Source organism: Tachysurus vachellii, chromosome 5 (genome assembly GCF_030014155.1).
Source record: "Tachysurus vachellii isolate PV-2020 chromosome 5, HZAU_Pvac_v1, whole genome shotgun sequence".
Taxonomy (NCBI): domain Eukaryota; kingdom Metazoa; phylum Chordata; class Actinopteri; order Siluriformes; family Bagridae; genus Tachysurus; species Tachysurus vachellii.
In genome coordinates, this window is record NC_083464.1 from 11,492,167 (window position 1) to 11,517,344 (window position 25,178).

Below are 25,178 nucleotides of genomic sequence, written 5' to 3' on the forward strand. Positions count from 1 at the left end.
GAGCTTCTCCATACCAGCAGGTCTTGTGGGATGTTTCAAGTATGCAATTGAGAGTACCTACAAAAGGTGGTTCAGGGAAGGACTACCAGAGAACTGATGACAGGATCATGGGCATGCAAAGCTCACTGATGCATGTGGTCAGCAGAGCAAGTAGAAGAGCAACTGTAGTAAAGTACAGAAAAAATTATGGTTGGTAATGACAGAAAGGTGTCAGAACACACAGTGTATAACAGCTTGCTACGTATCAGGTTTGGCCTTTAAATTTAAAAAAATGTCAGTCTAATGGTGCATCTGTAGGATCTCCGATCCATGGAGGACTCACCTCACAGCTTACAGGATTTAAAGCATCTGCTGCTAATGTCTTGGTGTGTGATACCACAGCACACCTTCAGAGGCCATGTGGAGTTCATGCTTTGACAGGTCAGAGAAGTTTTTGCAGCACAGAGTGACTTCACAATTAGGCAGGAGATTTTACAGTTTTTTTCAGTCGCTAACAAGCGTTTGTCCAAACAGTTGTCACATTTTCAAAACTCTAAACACAATTAGCACAGCATCAGTCTTTTGTGGCCATACCATTCACACATTTCATGTCGTTTTCACACAATATGCAATCAGTGAACACATTTCCACAATGCTTACATTTTCTTAACAGACAAGCTATACCTCCCAACAAAATTATGGATTGTTTTTGTAGTATTCACGAATGTTAACACACAACATCCCACAATAGCAAAAACAATATTCCAAACCTTAGATACAGTATAAAAACCTCTGCTTCTGCAATGATATCAGTTCAAAAACAATATATCTCAGCTGATAATAAACAAACAATTGAATAATTGACACACAGCTGATTTATGTTGGGTGAATTGGGCCAACCACAGCTGATTCCAGTCTGGCTTAGACTCAGTGGCAGGGGTTATTTTTTTCTATTACTATAAAATGAGAACTTTGAGGAGTGATGTTTTTGGAAACAGAAACAGAAAAAGACAAACACTGTAATGTCTGGACGTGAAAGAGGAAGAGCAAGGGGCCCAGGGAGAAGACCAGCTCCAGTGAGAGATGCAGGGCCAGGGAGAGGTGTAGTGAGAGGTGCAGTGAGAGATGCAGTAAGAGGTGCAGTAGGAGGTGCAGTAGGAGGTGCAGGTGCAGTGAGAGGTGCAGTGAGAGGTGCAGTAGGAGGTGCAGGTGCAGTGAGAGGTGCAGGTGCAGGAAGAGGAGCAGGCCCAAGGAGAGGGCAAGGTAGAGGTGTAAGAATGCGTGGTGGTGGCATTCCAAGGGCTGCAAGAACAGTAGTCAGTGATGAAATTCGTGCCACTATCATTGACTATGTAATCAAACACAGTCTCTCACTAAGAGAGGCTGGTGATAGAGTGCAACCCAATTTGAGGCGGTCAACGGTTGCCTCCATTATTCGCATCTTTCAACAAACCAACAGGTAAGTATTGCATTTTACATGGATTGTTTCTATTCTCACTTGACATGTCAATAAGGTCATACAGTAATGCATATGTTGATTTTTTTCCACTCTAAAGAATGCAACATCTTCCCCCCCTCTGGGGGAAGAGGAAAGCTCCTCAATAATGATCAAGAGCTTGCCATTGTAGAAATGGTTGTTGCAAATAATGCAATAAAACTGCATGAAATTAAAACTAGAATTGTGGAGGACCATGAGATATTTGGAAATATAGAAAGTATCAGCCTCACAACCATTACACGGACATTGTCCAAACACAGAGTGCGGATGAAGCAGCTCTACACTGTTCCCTTTGAGAGGAACAGTGAGAGTCAAGGAGCTACGACGACAATATGTCCAGGTATAGTGTATATTCAATTCAATGTCCAGTTCTATAAGCTTTGCACTTTGCAAGTAGGTAACCTACACAGTAATAGGTTACAGTACAGTATGGTATACAGTAATGACATGATATACATAAACTTTGTTTCAGAGAGTTATGGAATTGAAGGCCAACCAGGCCCCTCATGAATTCATTTACATAGATGAGGCAGGATTCAATCTATCCAAAAGGCGTCGACGTGGACGAAATATAATTGGAAAAAGGGCCACAGTTGATGTGCCAGGACAGAGAGAGGCAAACATTACCATGTGTGCAGCAATGGCAAATGCAGGATTACTCCTTCACAGATGTCAGGTTGGACCCTATAATACCGAGTGCCTCCTTGCCTTTCTCAATGATCTCCACCAGCGCCTGGTACCAGAGCAGGATCAGGAGGGTGAAAACAAGAGGACCTTTGTAATTACCTGGGACAATGTTGCTTTCCATCATTCGCAAGCAATAACAGCATGGTTTGAAGTCCACCCAAGACTGGTAAGTCTCTTCCTTCCACCCTATTCACCTTTCCTCAACCCTTTATTTTCTGCATGGAGGTGGAAGGTTTATGACCATCAGCCACATGACCAGATGTCCCTCCTTGAAGCCATGGATGCTGGCTGCAGGGACATCACAGTTCAAGATTGCCAAGGGTAGATCTGACATACCAAGCTGTTTTAACCCAGGTGCATCGCCTTGGATGATATCAGATGTGATGTTGACAAAAGCATGTGGCATAACCCTGAAGATCGCAGGGACTAGATACATTAATTTTGTGATATTTTTAGTTCCCCTCCTCTTATCTGGGCTTTTTGCTGTTTTGTTTTTTGTTTTGTTTTTTGTTTTTCAGAATGCTCTTATATATGATATTTTGTTCACTGTAAGCAATACTGTAAAACTTTTTCTGTTCTATTATATTGTGTTTCTACTGTACCTCCTTTAGTAAACAGTAAAGAAAAAAATAACTGATTTGCTTTTTACTGGAATGCGTTTGAATATGAACATTACTGTACATGTGGACATACAGTTCCCAACTAAGAAATTTTGTGTAAAAGGTGGATTGCATGTGACCTGAAACATAAAAGTCTATGCAGTTTTTCTAATGTCAACAATAGCCAGTATTTTGAAACCTGGTGTACTTTGATTGACTGCATATACCTTGTGAAGTGAAAACAAGTGTTATTCTTTGACAGAATAATTTCATTTTGTGTCAGATTTCCAGTGTTTCGGTAAAGTTAGTGTGTGCAGAGAAAGATGTGTTCTGTTTTGAAATGGAGAGTTAGTATATATTTAACAAAATGTGTTTTTGAGAGGAAAATTATCAATTTGGCCAATTGTGTTTTGTAGGTGTAAGTCTGTGTTAAGAGTTTAGAAAAATTATCTAAAGTATATGTAAGCGCTTGTTAGCGATTGAAAAAAACTGTAATATTATGGTCAATTGGTGTTTGTACATATACACACACTATATATATCCACTCTAGTTTCCACTCTATATAACAGTCTCCTGGATAGTTATATTCATTATTAACCTCCAAATGTAGCTGACTAATCTAATATATCAATTGTATGAAAGCTACAACTAGTAGCTGAGGAGATAATGATACAAAATTACCACAGCTGTGTGTTACTTTACTTTACTCTTACTGAAATTATATTATATAAGAAGGACAGATGCTATGCTCCAGGAGATTGCTCTGCCATACAAACTATTTTTTATATCACTTTAGCATTGTCATGTCGATTAACTCTTGTCTGTGAGTCAGCCGTTTGTCTGAGAAAGAAAGCAGACATTTCTTCACCTCTGTCTATAAATGCAGAGTGAATGTGTATACCCAGTCATGTTCTCAATATGAACTATGTTATTAAATATATATGCTTTCAGGTCAGACTGTCAGGTTCAGTCTACCAGCTACACTGTGATCCAACACAAACCTGCCTCCACATCCATTAGGTATCTAGTTTAATAGCTCTCATGATTTTTGACACTGAAGTAGTATGAGTTTCTGCTATTAATAGATGCACTATATATACAAAACCTATGTCTATGAAATCACAGCACTCCACATTTGAGTGAATAATAATTATTGTTAAAATAATCCATCAAGCTGGATGTCCCGGAGAGTCACATCTCAATTCTTACCATACACAGCTCTGAAAATGCAATTCTTTATGAACTGGTTGATATTACGCATTATACAACAGATGTGTATGCAAACTCCTACTCTAGCATTCTCTTCACATCATAAGAAAAAGAATATGCTATAACATATAAAGTGCTCTACAAGGTTGTTTTTGACTAGCGTGACAAAAAAACGGGATCTTCTATTATTTCACTTACATAAGCTGTTTCCATTACAAACACTGATTAGGGATGGGATGTGGTAGCTTAAGTGGTTACGATGTTGGACTACTGATCAGATGGTTATGAGTTCAAACCCCAGGGCCACCAAGCTGGGCCCCTGAGCAAGACCATTATACCTCAGGTGCTTAGCTGAATATTCAGATAAATGTAAGTCACTCTGGACAAGGACGTCTGCTAAATATTTTTTCTTGGACACACCATTCTTTTTCTGGAAGGGTCCATAGCTACATTAGCTGATGCCACATTTTTGGAACAAAAGTAAATAATAAAACATGTTGATTAATATTTCATTATTGCATTTTACTGAAAGGGCACTGACATAACCAGGACAAGTCAGGACCTATTGCATTGTTAAATCATTTATTTCTGCATACATAAGTATAAAAATATCTCACTCTACAGCTCCATGTTGTAAGTACTGCAATCTCAATGACCATGTAAAATTCAGTGAAAATGATGTGATATAATTAAACCATGAACACAGATGAATGTGTAACAGATGTATTCCATAAATCTTTAATAATAAAATCTTTAATCAATTTTACACCAATTACCAATTAATGAGTAATAACTACCGTACACCTGAAAGTTTTGTATCAAGAACATAATTTTTGTTAAATATAAAGAGTGAGAAAATGACAAAGATTTCTGTTAACAATGATCTCATTCAGTCAGTATTCAATACACTACAGCGGTCATTGTGTTATAGCACAAATAAACACTAAATCTAATGTTCTGCTATTTTTCGGTTCTGTATTTGTCTGTAATTTCTTTAACATGATCCTTTTCTAAAAATAACACATTTTATTTAGGATTTTATTTCACACTGATGTAGAAGTTTGGACTGAATGATGTGAGTATTTACTATTTATTTAGAACTACATTTGTCAATTTTGGGGAGGGGGCAGAAATGCATAAAAAAACCTCATCGAATTGATAACAATATTTTTTTTTAAACAAAAGTAGGAATTTGACTTGTGACTTTCAGTATCTTTGAGCTCTCATCTTTAAGATTCTGTAATTTATTTACAAGTATTCCTCATTTGCCTGCAAGACGTCTGGGCCATGGAGGGTTGGAGCCACATTCTGAGAGCAGACTCTCTCTGGTAGTGTAGGCAATGCAATAGTTTTAGGAGCTTTTTGATAAACATAATGTTATTGATGATTTAGCATGAACATGGCTGGACACCATTAATCTGCTTTGAGAGAGACTATAAAATTCCCATACCATGCCAGGCAGCCATGCACTAAAATGGGCTGAATGCATTCATTCATTCATCTTCTACCGCTTATCCGAACTACCTCGGGTCATGAGGAGCCTGTGCCTATCTCAGGCGTCATCGGGCATCAAGGCAGGATACACCCTGGACGGAGTGCCAACCCATCGCAGGGCACACACACACACTCATTCACTCACGCAATCACACACTAGGGACAATTTTCCAGTTTTTCCAATTTTCCAGAGACGCCAATCAACCTACCATGCATGTCTTTGGACCGGGGGAGGAAACCGGAGTACCCGGAGGAAACCCCCGAGGCACGGGGAGAACATGCAAACTCCACACACACAAGGCGGAGGCGGGAATCGAACCCCGACCCTGGAGGTGTGAGGCGAACGTGCTAACCACTAAGCCACCGTGCCCCCTGGGCTGAATGCAGCCTATGAATATTGAGTTCAGGGCTGATGTGGTCATCTTGGCTTTTCTAAGCCTCCTCAATAATGTACAGTGTCATGAACTGAACATCATTGGAATTAGATGTCATGAAGCCACACAAAATAGCCCACCATTTATTTTTTTATTTTATTTATTATTTATTTATTTTTAATCAAACAGCTACCCATAGATGCCATGTGTTCTAGATACACTTGCTTTTGGAAGACTCCTAAGTTTGATAGAGGACATAATTAAACAATCAAACCCTAAACACTAAGGAGCTTCCAAAACAGTTCCACCAGATCATTCTTGTTTGGTTTAAATATCACAAAACCTGAAAATCCCATAACTCACAATGGTTAACTGAACACAAGAGATTTGATAACCTGTGCCCAAGTGAGACAATTATACTAGCAAAGTAACAAACAAATTAACACAATATTTGATACCTTATCTCCTGCTACACTGTGTTGTTCTTCAGAATAATTTTAGCCAGTGTTTGTTTAAGCTTTGGCCACTAGGTGGCAATATTGTAACATTTTCTACTTGTGAATGGCGACTAATGTTTGAAAAAAAAATGAACAATGCTATCATGAATAATGATCACAATCTTGAACGTTTTGCTGTATATTTGCATCATATATATATAAATTAACCTAAATATTTGATTAACTGATATGATAAAAGCCTCTCCTGCTGAGGTCATCAGTATTTGTTCTTTATTACCAACTTACAGATTTTCCTTACAGACTGTAAAATCTGGGTTTCCTTATCTCTTTGTTTTATTAACCTATGTATTTATGTAAGATATCAGATAAATAGACCAATTGGAACTCAATATTAATGATCATAGGTTTCCAGTGGCAGTCAGAATGTTGAGAGAATCTTCTATCTTTACTGAGTTTTTATGTCATTGCCATAATAAACCAAAAAAATCTGAATATTGAGATAACCAAAAGAGCACCAGTTGTCTTTCATGTGACCTTCCTTCTTCCATCTGTATTTTTCAGAATAATGTTCAAAAAGGTATGACAGAGATAATAAACATTTGTAAAAAATAAATAAATAAATAAAAAATAAAAATAAAATAAAAAAATTACATAAAATTGTGTATATCCTGAAAATGTGTGTTTCAGTTATCTGTGAAAAAACTACAACATGTGTAATCAGTTAACTTATCTGATGCTAGTGGTGGAGTACATGATTTTATAACTGATCCCCCTAATCCCCCTAACTCATCCCTAATATTATCCATTAGGCACACTAAAATAACATAAGTGTATATTAGTTATTGTAGTGTTGCACAAAATAATCCGGTTATAACGATGCTCAACCAACACACATCAAACTCATCAGGCAAATGCTTGCTCTTGTCAATTTAAAGAGCATTACTCATTGACATGTTTGGGAGTAATGAAAGCAGGCAGGCACATTAATAATGATGCATTATGCATGTTGAGCAGAGAGATGTGACCTCAGTGCTCAGACAGAGCATAGAGTCAGTAGGGTGTCCCTGGGTAAGTAACACTCTTTGTGTGTTAGTGTAGCTGTTTGTGATTTTCACGCATGATGGTTATGCATTTTAATGCTCTCTCTTCCTCCTTTTGTCAGTCTGGCAGCCTGGAAGACCTGAGTCCCTGCTCTCTGACTGAGGTTTGTAAGAGTCCCAGACACCCTCTGGTGAGATGGAATTGCATCTGATATGAAATCGAATTCTAAAAATAAGCATATAATCAACATATAATCAGCAGATATAGTTTTATCTGCCTGCTTCTAAGGGTGTTGCTATCTATCTTGTACAATTCATTGCTTGCCTGGCAAGACTGGAATGAGTGATTATCTGAATATGACTAGGAAAATTTGTTTAAAATTACTTTTCAATGTGTTCTATGTGTAAAAGGCAAATAAGTCATATATACAGTATAGAGTATATAAAAAAGTGGTTTTCAAAATGGGGTTATAGCTATTCATGCAAAAGAAAGTCTAATAAACAGACCCCATGATAACTCGTACCCACATAACCAACTGCCTACTTCCAGCTACTTCTTTTTACACAAACTGATTTACTGAAAGTACAAATGCTGCAATGTGCATTTTGCACAATCTACCTGACTATCTAAGGCTGTACAGTACTTACATTCAAGGAAATATGCCCAGGACCACTTTTACTGCATTTTACTGCACCAAAGTTATTTATGCCTTAACCCTAATGTCTTTATTAAAATTCATTATTTGTTTTTATTAAAAATTCCAAATTAATTTAATGATTGGTTCAGGTTCAACAACAAGCGCAATAACCAGAATAACAAAAATGTTTCTTTTAAATTGTTTTAAATCATGCTATATTTAACATAGTAAAAGAGGTACATATAATCTGGGTTTTACAATGATCTATAAAGTTAACATTTCTAATATTCTCTGGAATGCAGTTTATGGGCATTGTAGAAAGGCAGTAGATTATAATCATAAAACTATCATGTGCTGCAGTCGGAAGCGCGTCTGGTTTATTTTTTTTGTTGTTTTTTTTTGCCTGGAGATGTTTTAGAAGTTTAAGAGCAGAAAAATGTTTTATCTTAGCTAAGCAGCAGAAACTGAGGGTATAGCAGGAGTTTGCCTCAGGTTAACACATCACATCTGATTTGAGTGATGCTGGGTAAGAAGGTAGAGTGTTGCTGTATAATGAAAAAACTATGTTCTGTCTGTGCTCTGATTCACTGAAGTAATATCCCCCCATGGTCAATCACCTTTTAGTGTTTAGCTTTGAAAGTCTGGGAGAGGAAGAAGCTATCTTTATTCTAGGTGACAGATTTACTCTGAATAATTCATCAAATAGCAACAGGACAATATTTTAAAAAGAAGACAGTCCTGGCATGGAGTCCATTTGCCTGGAGCAAAGGTGTCCCTTCGGCCACACCTCTTACTAGACCTACAGTTTAGATGGCATGAGGGTATAATAGTAAATCCCATGGATCAGATTATTATAAAGACGTTATTCATGAATTTATACAATACACAAAACACTTTTGTCTCTTCTTTTCTTACTTCACTAGCCTGGCCACATGTTATCTACCCTGAGCCATACAAGTTGCTCGTGCTATTACAAGCCCCTTCAAGCTGTGTGTCTCTCTCTTATTTCCTTGATTGACTGTTCACTGTGTCTTTTACTTCGATATAAAGATTGCAGAGATAACTAGCATAATTAATGTTAATCAATCACAAATACTATAGAAACTGGGATTTGTAGAAATTGTAATTCATTAGAGAAGGTTTAGCTGATTTGACAGGTTCTTAGAGCTCTGCTGAATTAAATGTAAGTTACTGATGTCTTTGCAAATGCTTTTATATGATATTTAATTTTAAAAAATCGACTATAAATTTACAATTCCATTTTAATAGTTTATCAGCTGGCCAACATGTGGGTATTAGAGACTCCAGAGCTCTAAAGTCCTAGCAGGTCCATAGTTTGATCCTGAGCTTTGGTTGTTCTCTTTGTCTCTTTTATGGGTTTTCTCCATTGTATCTGATTTCCTCCCACCTCACAAAAACATGCTGGTGGTTGGACTGGCAGTGATAAATTGCCCCTAGGTAATTAGAAGGTAGAAATTTACACCCAGTTTTTCAAGAAATAATCTAGATGAACTGTAACTCTGACTAGGATAAAGCAGTTAATTCATAGGTGGGTAATTTAACTGATTCTTTTGCTCCTTGCAGCAAATTGATTTAACACACGAAACGTATTATTTGGAATTATTTATAATTTTGTACTATAGTTTAAAATATATTTTATTTCTATTTCTTTATTACAAACGAATTTATTTTTAGCCTTTTTTTTTTTTATTTTTTATTAACACCATCCCTGTATACATTTAAGGGCCCATTTTCATCATGCGGTTATTGTGGTTACTTTCATGTACTTATTGCACAAACTACTGAACTACTGAACATTATTTGTAAACGCAGGTTCTGAATTTGTACTGAATGACACCTGAGTTAGCCAATAGCGTTCCACCATGACATACCAACTTATCATAAATGGGCGTGACTTGGAAAGCTGTGCGCGCGAGGCTGTGTTTCAAAAGGGGCGTCCATTAGAAGGCTGGCTTCAGGTTCTGCAGCTACATCACATTCATGAAATATGTGTGCGCGCGCTCGTGTGTGTGCGCGCTCGTGATCGTGCATGTGTACAAGTAAGTGGCTTTCGGGTCTCCTTTACGCATGTTGGATACGCATGACGCATACTGGTGATTTTTGGCACGCTGTGTTTTGGAGTAACCAAACTGAATTTCTGAACAGGTATGTATGTCTTTATAATGCGCTTCGTCCCACATAACGGTTTAGAGGTGAAACATCTGTTCGTGCGCTTTAGAATCACTAGGTATCTTATATGCTAGAACAGTTTTTAATGACAGTATCATTTCACTCGTTTGTTGTAGTTTCTTATTGGATGGTTGTCTTATTATTACTGTTATTTGTTGCTGCCATTCAGTGTTTGATTTCCAGCCTTGGTTCACTGCACTGGCTCACACTCTGTACATGTTTCTCCAATTACAGGCTTTGAAGGCAGATATTTTGTTTTTAATTTCATACATTTGCCCTATTTGTCTATTGTAGTTTTGTTTTTAATTCAAGAAACTTTATTTCTTTGACGAGGAATGAAAAATCTTTCTTAAAGATTTTAGTGCATCTAAAATCATTTTTTTAGCTACTTGTCAATAATTTGAATAAATCTGTGCACCTAAATATGCAATAAGACATTTTATGAATAAATGAAATGCATTTAAGTTTCATAATCCAATGTTAGCTGCTCAGAACCACTGATCCGTTACCAGTCAGTCTGGAAGCTCCATATGTACACACTGAACACTTTATTAGGAACACAGTAATGCTTATGTTCATGCTTTGCTCTCAAAGCAGCTTCCATTCTTCATGACATGGATTCCACAAAAGTTGAAAACATTCCTTTGAGATTCTGGTCCATGTTGTCATGATTGCATGATTGAAGTTTGTAACGTTCATGAAACCAGTTTTGCTTTGTGATGTGCTTTATCATGCTATTGATAATGTAGATGTAACCATTAGAAGATGATACACATGGTTAGCAGCAATACTCAGATAGGCTATTGCATTCAAGTAATGATTGATTGGTATTAACAGACCCAAAGTGTCTCAAGAAAACCTTCAGTACACCATTATAGCACCTTCACCAGCCTGGACTATTGACACAAGGCAAGTTGGGTCCATAGATTTATGCTGTTGGCACCAAATTCTGATCCTACCATTAATGTGCCTTAGCAGAAATCGAAATTCAATAGACCGGGCTAAGTTTTTCCAGTCATCACTTGTCTAGTTTTGGTGAACCTGTCAAACAATCATTCAACGGTTAAACCACTGGCCTGTATGTGCGTATTTTTATGCATTGCATTGGTGCCATTTGATTGACTGATTAGATAATTTCATGATTGTGTAGGTGTACACGTGCTCCAAATTAAGTGTTTACTGTGCAGTCTCAGTACAAAATCTGCAGACTTTTATTTGTTTCATTGCTATATAAGGATAGCTAAGGCATAAAGCCTTAGTAACTAAATGCTATTATATCAATGTTACCAGACAGTTAATATAAAAATGTTTTATGATTTAATTTCCCATCCCTTTCTATTGTGAACGATCCCGGATCTTCATCGTAACGGATGGATCGACCCTGGATGTGCTGGATGCTCTACATTTGTAAGTACATTTATAAATCACTGAGAGTGTGCTGTGGTTGGATAAAATCTGAATTGTCATGCCATACCTTCATTGCCTACAGTTTATGTGATGGTATAAATCAACAGAGGCATTTCACACAGCAGCCCCATGTGGGCATCAGTGTATCCAGATGGTTTCCATTTTGGGACGCATACTCATTCACAAAACACTCCAAGGAAATGTGGGTTACCACGAGGTGTGCTCACTTCAAAATCAAACAGCTTCCACAACAAGCTACTTTCTTATAGGTCAGTCTTTAAATCTATAGCTAATAGTTTTTACAGCTAGGATTAGTTCTCCCCTTTCCCTGCAAAGCAGCATATCCCTTAACTCAAGTAATGATGACTGTGACATTTACACAGGTCAAGAGAATGCTGCAAATTTTGTTCACATTTTGTAAGATTTTGTACAGAAAAATGTTAGATTATGTTTGTCTATGAGACAGTGTCTTGCTTTGGGTTTTAACTATTTGTCTGGCTTTTAATCTGCTAAACTCCAGCGTGAAGGATTAAATGCAGCAATTTCTGAAGGCTTACAAATGCACAGATTAAAAACACCCACAGTATGACATCTAACCATTTCTTCATTGACTGTGCTGTGAATGTTTTATTGTGCTTTATCTCATTAATATCAAATGGCCTGCTCCCCCTGTTTAAAATGCTGTTAGGAGAGTATTAAGGGAAACATCAGGTGTTTTTCCAATGTGGACCATTGCATTCATCCCAAGCCCTGAAAGCATCAGCTCTGCATAAAGCCAAATGATTGCTATTGATCAACTGTAATAAATCACAGTCCCCTGATTTACCATCAAGTCATGAAGCACTGTTAGAGGAGTGAATCATTATACTTTGCTGTTATTTTACTTGATTGAATACATTGCTGAAAAATTATACATTTCTCTATTCTGTGAATGCCTGAATGCTTATATGAGGTAGTAAATATTTCACATCTTATATACTGCATCTTCTGGTGTCTCGATCCTGGTCTCTGAAGACTCATTGTGCTAATGGAGCATATATGAAGGTTTCAGGTGAACAGAAATTAATTTTTTATTTGGTTTGGTTTTCTGGTGTGTGTGTGTGTGTATATATATATATATATATATATATATATATATATATATATATATATATATATATATATATATGTGTGTGTGTGTGTGTATATACATATATATATATATATATATATATATATATATATATATATATATATATATATATATATATATATATATATATATATATGTATACTTGCAATGACCTTTTAATCTAGGTAAATATATAGCATTTTCTTACATATAAAACAGCTATGTATTTGGTTTTCTGGTTTGGTTTTCTGGTGTGTGTGTGTGTGTGTGTATATATGTATGTATATATATATATATATATATATATATATATATATATATATATATATATATATATATATATATATATATATATATATAATTATGTATACTTGCAATGACTTTTTAATCTAGGTAAATATATAGCATTTTCTTACATATAAAACAGCTATATATTCAGATGTAAAGGTATTCCATTAGAAACAATTGTTTATTAGATGTTCCACAGCAATAATAATAGAGTACTACTTTTTCCTTTTTGCTGTAGAATTATTTATATTAAATACAAATGTAATTGATCTCAGCTTCACAGCTACTGTTTGTAAATGTTAGAAAACCTGAATATTGTGATCTGTTATTAATTGTGATATGTCAACACTGTCAAGTATAATGAGTAATATTCTTACATGCCCACCCTTAAATGACATATAGATTCCAGATGTGCTGCTGTAACTGCTATATCTATCTACAAAATAATATATTAAATCTTAGAATATATGTATAGTGTACATACAGTATGGTTAACAATCAGTGTTCTAAAACAAGACATGGTTAAATATTAATTCATAAGTTATAATTACAATTACAACATCAGATCTCACACATAAACACCACAGCTCTCTAATTATTTCAGTTGCCTCAGGGTTTGTTTGACTAGGAAAATTGGTAGATGAGGACACTCATAGTATATAGTACAAAATAGATGAGGACACTCATAGTATATCAATACTTTAGTGTTAACATGCATGACAAGACAACCACCATTTATTTCTTATATTCTGTACAATGTGCTATTCTATCCAAAAAGGTCAACTTATATACTGTATACACTGTAACAGTCACATTATATTCAGATAAGTTCTCATTTGATCGTCATCACCTTATTTGCAGCTTGGAACTGAATCAGATAACATGTAGTGCTTTATAATTACACAGTAGCTGTCAGGGGTTTATATGGCTTCCAGCTGTACACAGCGATTGCATTATGTGATCAATGCAGAGTGACTCCATGGGGACAGCATTGACTTTTCATGTACTAATATTCATTTACTATTGAACAGATTTAAGTGCCTCTGTTCTTCTAAAGCATACTCTTGTAGCATACTGAGACTGGATGTCATTAGTGATTAAACAAGGGCTGTTTCCAGCTTATGAGGCTTTTTTGCCATATGTTAATATGTTGTATATTTAATGGGAGATTTGAAATGTTTGGGGCTTGTATGCATAAAGTACCAAATTCTCTATCTAGAACAGTCATCTACATCAACAGGCATATCCTATCAACATCAAAAACATGTCTATTTTATCTTATTTTTATGAGGAATTATGTTAAAAATGTAAAATGTGCAGCTCGGTATTAATATGTGAATCAAGTCTAAAAAACTTGAATTAGCTACTGTTCACAAACTTTACAAATCTGTGAACTGAGCACTAAAGCTATAACAGGAATTTCACTTTTATATGATTGAGGCCATTTTATTTGCTGATTGAAAGCTTACTCAAGTGTCAAGAGATTTGTATCTTAGATACTCTTAGATATCTTAGATATCTTATCTTAGATATCTTAGATATCTTATCTTAGATACTTAGGTCCCGATTAGAGTTTTGAAAATAATGAACAGTTGGAGGACTTATGTTCCCTTATGTCTCTGTCAGTGATGAGTTACAAGCACCCTCAATAAAGGCTGTATTCTGCATTCATGACACAGCATAGTAAATGTACATGTACATTAAAAATGTAAAAATTGTAGGATCTCATCTAGGGATTACATCTCTTGCACCAGAGTTAAAAAAAACCCTCTTATTATTTGTTTTTGAATTAGCAGTTACTAAACTAAATGATATTTTCATTAATGAAAATATCATAGTATTTGTTGAAGAAACTGTTGAAGTAATTCAGAACATTTCCTTTTTGCCTTTTTGTTGTACAATGCCTTAGGCCAATATCTCTTTACTTCATGTCATGATTCTACTAGACTCTACACTTATGTTTTGTGGTGTGTCTGTGTGTGTGTGCGCGTGTGTGTGTTGAGGTATTTATACAAAATTACAAGTAGCCACCTGCTGTATCTTGTAATTTAACGAGTTTTTTATATTTGTGTTAGCCATGGTGTATAGAGCAGATCAGTTTTTCAAATCTTCAGGGTGTCTGAAAAGGAACTCATCAGTTTGTTAAGGAGCACCTTTGCTTGTAATCAGGAAGCCATTGTTTTCCCATGGAGAGATAGATTTTGCTTTAGCTGGAGGCATCACAACCTTGAGCATCAATCTTTAAACCAAATTCAGCTTTTTGATGTTTCCGTCTATTCTTTCAAACAGAGATAACTCACTTTATATAGGCACTGAGTATTCTCACTGTTTGGCAGTAAACCAAGATACTAAACAATAGGTGGTTATGTACAAATAAATATAGTGTATATTTTTCTGTTATGAATCGAATATTTTAGAATAACACACTATGGCATTCTGAAATTCACAGGAGGCTGTGTGATTAAAGGTGGGGTTCACGATGTCTGAAAGCCAATGTTGACATTTGAAATCACCAAAACAAACAAGCCCCTAACCCAAAAGGGTGTCACTATATTAAACCGGGTCCTGCTGCTTCTTGCTTTATCGTAAGCCTTTTTTTTCGCTTTTCGTTTTTATCCGCCATGTCAATGTTTCAATTACTTTTTTGCTAATATCAGACATGCGCACTGAACACTCTCTCCTCCGCATATTGACAAGAATTTCTGCTTTCTGCTCATTGGCTACACGTTTGTTTTGTTAGTCGGCCCGGCTCAGTTTTCTGAAGCATTTCTCAAACAATGTACACCCCACCTTTAAATCATAAAGAAAAAAATGATTTTTACAATTATTGTTACCAATGATTTTTCCTGTCCAAATCTGGTAATCTCACAGATGTATTAAGTGCAGAAAATCATATCTATTTAAGTTATAAATGACGGTTTAATTCCTGAAACTCTGGCACCCCTGAACATTTCATGCAATTATGCAATTAGCTATTTATGTGACAGCAGTGTAATACATAAAATCATGAAGATACAGGTCAGGAGAGTTAATTAATGGTCATATCAAACGTCAAAATGAGGAATAGTGTGACCTTGGTGATTTTATGACGTTTGTTGTAGCCAGATGTGCTTGAGTAGTTCAGAAAGTCCTGTTTGACCGGTTGAGGTTTCTAGCCAGTAACAAGAATTTGAGGATACAGTAGTGACTGGCTTATTAACAAACCTGTGCCTGTGACTGGCTTATTAACAAACCTCATTTTTATAAGCCTTAGATTACTTTCCTTTGGCTGACAGAAGTAGAATTCAATGTGGTCTTCTACTGTTGTAGGCAATAGCCTTCATGTCAGCTCAAACCAGTCTGTCTATTTTCTCCTAATCTCTCTTATCAAACAAGGAATTTCTGCTTTAAGAACTGCTGCTGATTGTGTGCAAAATCCCCTGGCAAGCACTTTATTTTAAAAGTAATTGTTTAACATTTCATTCATTGCACACAACTGCATATTCAGATTTTACTCTCAACAATAGGAAAAACTATTTATCTTTGTTCCAGTAAAAACCCATTCTTGTCTTTTCATTCTTTTTAATATTAGTGTTTTCTCCCAAAATTATATTTTTACTAATAATTCACACTTTTAATTCTTCATACTTCTAAAGAGAACTGTCTGTTTCCTGTTTAGGAAGCCAAGAATACTAATTAGTGTCATATAATTAAACTTCATCAATGAATTTTTCACATTTTCTGTATTCTTTATGTGGTGTACAGTATGTGTGTGTGTGTCTGTGTCTGTGTATGTGTGTATATATATATCTTGTATATATGTATATATATATCTTATGTGATTGAGCTTAACACATTGTGAATTAGAATTAGAATTAGAAGCTAATGATTGAATAACGGGTGGACTGGTGTTTAGAAATTACATAGTGCATTTACACTGATGGAGAAGAAATGGCTTTGTGCTTATGCATCTGTCGCCTACAGCACAGTGATTATAAAAAATAAATATCATTTTGTCTTTTATCCATGGATTGCTTTCACCCATTACTATCAAGGTACATAGATCTGTCTGCAGTCAGTGATCCCAGTGGGCAGAAGCACAGAGTGTCATCAGTAACATTGTAGAAAGAACCATATTCCTAAAATAACACCTCAATTTTATATCTTTTTCTTACTCGCTATCACACACAGACACTCACAAAGTCATTCCTCTCTGGTATTCTGTATTCATATATTATCTGATTTTAAGTACTTTGTGTGTGTGTTTGAGTATTGCATGTGAATTAATGTGTTGGTGTCTGAAGCAAAGACCAGACAGGCAGCATGCAGAGTATAATGAAATGAATCATCAACACTATCAGACCAAACTACACTATACTGTATTTGAATGTCTGGCATGTGCTGGTTTTTGTTTGCTCATTTGGTTGGTTGTTTTACTTACAGCTGCTTGAATAACATCATTTTAATAGTACACCTGATATAGGATTTATAAAGAATAAAAGGTTTTTAAAATGATTGTTTAATTGACTATTAGCAACTATTCAAGCTGTTTCTGTGAAAGGTTAATATATAACATGCTAATGTTTTAATGAGCTCTGTTTGTTATCTAAAAATAGCAGCTGCGCTCATTTGGCTAGACCTCACCCTAAATTAAAAAAAATAATAATAATATAATTCATGTAATATGCATTCATATAACCACAGCTGTGAAACTTTCATAAGGTGCTTGAAATTCCTGGCTTATTTATTTATATGTCTATTTATTTTGTAGTGTGTGTGGCCTTGTGCTGCCCTGTTTATACAGTATCAAGGCTTTACCATGATATATTGGAAACGGGAAGAAAAGCAAACATATTTTGCACAGCATGATGATAAAATTTAATAGTTTCTATTGTATTTGCTGCAGTATGTCCAGTCTTCCCAGAATATGCTTCAGAAATATTGTACTTAAGAGAGGAGACAGGAGAGCGAGAGGGCTGACAGGGCAGCGGCAGGTTTACTCCCTAGATCTGCTCAGCCATTCAGAAGAGATGTACAGTAGTGCTGTCACATGAGGGACATTTTGTTTTATTTCAATTTGTTTAATGTGATGTCAGGCTTTTTATATTTTACTTTATGGGAATGCATTCCATATGAAGCTTTGTGTAGAATTATTTTAAAATAGGGTCTAATTATGTGTAACAATCAAAATCAAGAAATAAAGCAACATCCATTTTAAAAAAAAAAATATTGTGACCAAGTAGTTAATGAAGATGAACTCAGGATATTGGTAACAAACAGCAGCAGCAAAGCAAGTGGTTGACAAAAAGCATATGAAAAGCTCCCTAATGGGGAGCTGAAGAAATGTAAGCCCCTGGTTAAAATGAGTAAATAGGAACTGATTAAATATAAAATAAATTGTCATTGCATAAAGTGGCTAACAGACACTTGTTGCTGTTAATGTTACAGCTTGACACCACTTGTAATTTTCAACAATCTTTATAATTGCTCTAAATGTCTTTTCTATGAATCGTTTGTTCTCAGCATTTCACAAGTGCTGATTAAATTATATAATTCTTTTACAATAATTATAGCATATGATTAAATATTCCAGCTATAAATGTCAGTAGATTACAGGGTTTATGTGAGGCAACTCTATCTTTCTGCTTTCTGCTTAAATACAAGCCATCCACAGCACTATGCTCACTTCTGCAGTACAAATTTCCATTAACCAGGCATAACTGCTGAACTCGAAGTTTCTGACCCTACACCAACCCTGATACATTAAAGCCAAATGACAGTTTGTCTTGGCTACAGTGAAGAATGAATGCAAACATTTATGGCTACCCAAATCCTATAGATTCTTTTTCTCTTAACCTCATGAGTACATACATTACAGAGGTAAAGGGAGCATTTAGAGCTCCTTTTCTCAAGAAATTAGAACTGCATAAACTAGAGCAGCTCCCAAGCCTGCAAACTGACATCATTACTGAAGAATCAATTAATATGGTCGTTGTCCCAACCAGTGGTAGTAAAAAGTCTAGAAACAGTGTCTTATCTTGATGACCTTCCCTAAGCCCCTTGGTCCAGTGCTGTCTAGGGAAATCACCTGACAGGGTGACGTACTGTGAGTAATGTTTTTGGAACTTTGAAATCAACCTTTTTTTTTATTTTTTAAAAAGAATATTGATGATCTCCTTCTATCTGCTTTGTATGCATTCCAGTAAAGTGCCTCTGAGGTAATTTAGCATTCATGAAAGTTAATGGAACATTTACAGTAGTATGAATAAAACATGACAAATCCTAGGGTCAGCTGAGGTTGCCAGGCTATTTTGCCCATGGAATATTTGTTCATTCCTTTAATGACATTTTATGTGTTTTAAATGGTTTTGATATTACGCCTCGTTCAGAATTTGGGCTACCTAGTACCTTCATTATGTATGCTGGAATAGTGTTTTGACGAGTAAATTGTCTGGGAAAAAATATTGGGCTAATATTTGCAGTTTTTGTGCATTAACCCCAGCCAGTGCAGATACTAGCATTACCCATTCCATGACCCTCTAGAGATAGTGGGGTTTTAAAATGTAAGAATAATTTGCATGACCCCAGTACTTGCAGTCCATGGATCATTTACCCTAAAGTAAAATGTTATATGAGAATATCTGATAAGATATTAAAGCTTTTTATTCTTTGTGTATTCACAAAGACACACTTATGGACTTGAGAACATTTTGTTTCAAATAGCTTTTACTTTATCACATACTGCTTGGGTGTGAGGATCTTAAAATGGCATACACCCTAAATGTGTGTTTGCCAGCTGGAATTTGGAGTGACATATCATCTGAAGCTTGCCCGCACCCATTCAGTGAACTGTGACATTTCATTCAACATAGCAAAGTATTCAGCAGCAGATACTTCTATCACTGCTATATAGACACAGTTAACAAAAATGATTAACTTATGCTGTATTTCTGCAAATCTACACGTTTAATGTTAGGTGCAAAACTAACAGGGTTTTTAAGTTGAAAACCTAGATAAATAAAGGAGATTGTCTAGAATAGGTCTGGTAGCCTGATCATACACCTCTCTGGCCTCATTACATATAATTATTCTTAAAATCTGACTGTTTTTAATGAAAAATACATGCTCTAACAGCGTTTAAATGTTTTATGTTACCTTTTTACAAGTAAGACTAATAAAATTGCAGGTTTTTATGAAAATCAATCAACAAGCAACAATATTTTAGATTTTAAGGAAAAAAGTAACTTATTCTTAGTTAAAGAACCTCATGCCTATAATAAGGCACTCTGTGGTATTTTTGGGTAAGACTTTAGCAACTGTTATTTTGCCATTTTGTTCCACTTTTCCTGGCAGAAGGCTCCAGATCTAACAGCCTGTGTGGATCACTTGGGCGCTGGCCTTTTCAAGTCATTCCACAGGTTTTTGATAGGATTTGATTTGAAGATTTGTATATAGGATTTATAAACTTTAAAAAGTTTTTTAAATTATTGATTAATTGACTATTAGCAACTATTCAAACTGTTTCTGTGAAAGGTTAATATGTAACATGCAAAAGTTTTAATGAGCTCTGTTTGTTATCTAAAAATAGCAGCTGCGCTCATTTGGCTAGACCTCACCCTAAATTAAAAAAAAAAAATTATATAATTCATGTAATATGCATTCATATAACCACAGCTGTGAAACTTTTATAAGGTCCTGGCTTATTTATTTATATGTCTATTTATTTTGTAGTGTGTGTGGCCTGCCCTGTTTATATCAAGGCTTCACCATGATATATTGGAAATGAGAAGAAAAGCAAAAATATTTTGCACAGCATGATGATAAAATTTAATAGTTTCTATGGTATTTGCTGCAGTATGGCCAGTCTTCCCAGAATAGGCTTCAGAAATATTATGACCAAGTAGTTAATGAAGATGAACTCAAGATATTCGTAACAAACAGCAGCAGCAAAGCAAAAGGTTGACAAAAAGCATATGAAAAGCTCCCTAATAGGGACCTGAAGAAATGTAAGCCCCTGGTTAAAATGAGTAAATAGGAACTAATTAAATATCAAATAAAATGTCATTGCATAATGGTCTAACTGACACTTGTTGCTGTTAATTCTTTAGTTTATTGCAATGCTGGAAGGAGATATTTCTTCATGTTTATGTTAAGCTTAACAAATCTTTAGCCCTGCTGCTAATTGTTAATTCTATAGATAATATACTAAAATGTATCTAAATAACGATACTAGCATTAGAATATAATGCATAGCATTGATCTAGTAGAGATGATCAATTCCATATGATTTACATTTGCAATTGTGTTGTATGTGACACATACTTTTTGTTAAACTTTTAAAAAATAAGAAAGCTTTAATGATTAAAGCAGCTAAATAACATGATGCAGCTAAATAACATGTTAGCAACATGGTAGTCCAATGGGTAGGTCTTGTACAGTAAGTGTAAATGTCAGTTGTTCAAAAGCTGTTTAAAGATTTTTTTCCCATTAAATATCTGTACTTTACTCAAACATGAGTACAGCTATTATAGAAAGTAATAAATGTGCCTTCCCTGGTAGATTCCAGAAGGTTTCAATTCAAGAAGGTTTCTAAAAAAAGGCACAAAAACTTACAAATTTTGAAAAAAGCTATAGCAAAATCAAGCATTTATGTCTGCAACAATCACAGAAAACTCTTGCTGGGAATGATAATGGTATTTATTACGAATACAGTTTCATATGTATCTACATGTAGCCCTGGCTAGTATGAGTCATGAAACAAACGGAATATTAACAGGATTATTAAACTACAAAAATTATAGAATGTTCACCTAAGAAGCACACAATAAAATCTAGACTTCCTTTTTATGAAGTATTTATCTGCCTTTTCTCTTTTGATTTCAATGTTTTTCAAAATTTAGATTTGTTTTTTTTTGCATATATAGACATAGACATAGAATTGTGAACACCTGACCATCACATCCTTATATTGGGTATTGAAAAACTTGTGTATCCTGCACAGAACCCAGACTCCAAACATACGGAGCTCCTTTGGGATGAACTGGAATGTCAGCTGCTTGTCCCTGGCCACTGCATTCAACATCAGTGCCTGCCCTTGAATGAATACAGATCCACATAACCACACTCTGAATTCTACTGGAAAGCCTTCACAGAGGAGTGGGGGTTATTAAAGCAGCAGAAGTGTACTAAATCTTTAACAGGATGTTCAACAATCAAATATGAGTGTGATGATCAGCTGTCCACATCTTCTTCTTCTTCTTTCGGCTTTTCCCTTCAGGGGTCGCCACAGCGAATCATCTCTCTCCACCTAACCCTATCTTCTGCATCCTCAACACTTGCACCCACTAGCTTCAAATCCTCATTAATTACATCCATATACCTCCTCTTTGGCCTTCCTCTTTGCCTCCTGCCTGGCAGCTCCATGTCCAACATTCTCCTACCAATATACTCACTCTCCCTCATCTAAACATGTCCAAACCATCTTAATCTCGCCTCCCTAACTTTGTCCCCCAAACGTCCAACATGGGCTGTCCCTCTGATGTACTCGTTCCTAATCCTGTCCAATCTTGTCACACCCAAAGAGAACCTCAACATCTTCAGTTCGGCTACCTCAAGCTCTGACTCCTGTCTCTTCTTCAGTGACACTGTCTCTAAACCATACAGCACGGCCGGTCTCACCACTGTCCTGTACACCTTCCCCTTGATTCTTGCTGATATTTTCCTATCACACAGAACTCCTGACACCTTTCTCCACCCACTCCAACCTGCCTGCACTCGCTTCTTTACTTCTTTCCCACTCTCTCCATTACTCTGGACTGTTGACCCCAAGTACTCAAACTCCTGTACCTTCTTCACCTCTTCACCCTGTAACCTTACTATTCCACTTCCCTCCCTTTCATTCACACACATGTACTCAGTCTTACTACGACTGACTTTCATTCCTCTTCTCTCCAGCGCAAACCTCCACCTCTCCAGGTTTTCCTCCACCTTCTCCCTGCTCTCACTACAGATCACAATGTCATCTGCAAACATCATCGTCCAAGGAGACTCCTGTCTGACCTCCTCTGACAACTGGTCCATCACTATAGCAAACAGGAAGGGGCTCAGAGGCGATCCCTGATGCAGTCCCACCTCCACTGTGAACTCCTCTGTCTGACCTACAGCACACCTCACCACTGTCCTGCTCCTCTCATACATGTCCTGCACCACTCTGACATACTTCTCTGCTACTCCTGACTTCCTCATACAGTACCACAGCTCTTCTCTTGGCACCCTGTCATACGCTTTCTCTAAGTCTACAAACACACAGTGCAACTCCCTCTGACCATCCCTATACTTCTCCATCAACATTCTCAGAGCAAAAATTGCATCTGTTGTGCTCTTTCTGGGCATGAAGCCATACTGCTGCTCACAAATTTCCACCACCTTCCTTAACCTAGCTTCCACTACTCTTTCCCACAACTTCATTGTATGGCTCATCAACTTTATCCCCCTATAGTTGCTGCAACTCTGCACGTCACCCTTATTCTTAAAGATCGGCACTAACACACTCCTTCTCCATTCCTCAGGCATCCTCTCACTTTCTAATACCCTGTTGAACAAACTAGTTAAAAATTCAACTGCTCCCTCTCCTAGACACTTCCAGACCTCTACCGGGATGTCGTCAGGACCAACTGCCTTTCCACTTTTCATCCTCTTCAAAACCTTCCTGACTTCATCCTTTCTAATCTTATCTACTTCCTGTTCCACAGAGTTCACCCCTTCTACTCTTTTTTCCCTCTGATTTTCCTCCTTCATCAGCTCCTCAAAGTATTCCTTCCATCTCCTCTGTACACTCTCCTCACTTGTGAGCACCCTTCCATCTCTATCCTTAATAATTCTAACTTGCTGCACATCCTTCCCATCTCGATCCCTCTGCCTAGCTAACCTGTACAAGTCCTTCTCTCCTTCTCTAGTGTCTAACCTAGTGTACAACTCATCATATGCCTTCTGCTTGGCCTTAGACACCTCCCTCTTCACTCTGCGCTGTAACTCCTTGTATTCCTGTCTATTCTCTTCAGTCCTGTCCATATCCCACTTCTTCTTGGCTAATCTCTTCCTCTGGATACTATCCTGAACTTCCTCATTCCACCACCAAGTCTCCTTATCTTCTTTCCTCCTTCCAGATGACACACCCAGCACCTTTCTCCCTGTCTCCCTGATCACTTCTGCTGTAGTTTCCCAGTCATCCGGCAGCACTACCTGACCACCCAGAGCCTGCCTCAACTTCTGTCTAAATTCCTCACAACATTCCTCCTTTTTCAGCTTCCACCACTTAGTTTTCTTCTCTATCTTTGACCTCTTCCTCTTACAGACCATCAGAGTCATCCTACACACCACCATCCTATGCTGTCTGGCTACACTCTCTCCCACTACCACTTTACAGTCACTAATCTCTTTCAGATTGCCTCTTCTACAAAGGATGTAGTCTACCTGTGTTCTCCTACCTCCACTCTTGTAAGTCACTCTATGTTCCTCCCTCTTCTGAAAATAAGTGTTAACCACAGCCATGTCCATCCTCTTAGCAAAGTCTACTACCATCTGTCCTTCAAGGTTCCTTTCCTTAACTCCAAACTTGCCCATCACCTCCTCATCACCTGTGTTCCCCTCACCAACATGTCCATTAAAATCCGCTCCTATCACCACTCTCTCACCCGTGGGAATACTCTCAATCACCTCATCGAATTCACACCAGAATCTCTCTTTCTCCTCTAACTCACAACCTACCTGTGGGGCATAACCACTAACAACATTCAACATCACCCCTTCAATCTCTAACTTCAGACTCATCACCCTGTCTGACACTCTCTTCACCTCCAGAACATTCCTCACAAACTCCTCCTTCAGGACCACACCTACCCCATTTCTCTTACTATCCACACCATAATAAAACAGCTTGAATCCTGCTCCTATACTACGAGCCTTGCTACCCTTCCACTTGGTCTCCTGTACACACAGTATATCCACCTTCCTTCTCTCCATCATATCAGCCAGCTCTCTACCTTTCCCTGTCATAGTACCAACATTCAGAGTCCCTATTCTCAGTCCTACACTCTTACCTTTCCTCTTCTCTCTCTGTCTGTGCACTCTCCTCCCTCCTCTACTTCTTCGACAGCTGTCCACATACTTTTGTGTAAATGATAAAGTGCCATTTCACATCATATAGGTTATGCAATGTTCTACTTTAG

General features: G+C 36.7%; 1 protein-coding gene across 5 annotated transcripts in view; it reads left to right on the forward strand.

Moving 5' to 3' along the window:
- Positions 1–9,985: 9,985 nt before the first annotated feature.
- Positions 9,986–25,178, forward strand: part of epb41l3a (erythrocyte membrane protein band 4.1-like 3a) — a 76,460-nt gene continuing 61,267 nt past the window's right edge. For 2 of the 5 annotated variants that reach the window (XM_060869726.1, XM_060869744.1), the window contains exon 1: positions 9,986–10,142. The gene's annotated coding sequence lies outside the window, so the exon portion shown is untranslated. The other 3 variants (XM_060869728.1, XM_060869730.1, XM_060869727.1) reach the window with 3 other exon arrangements.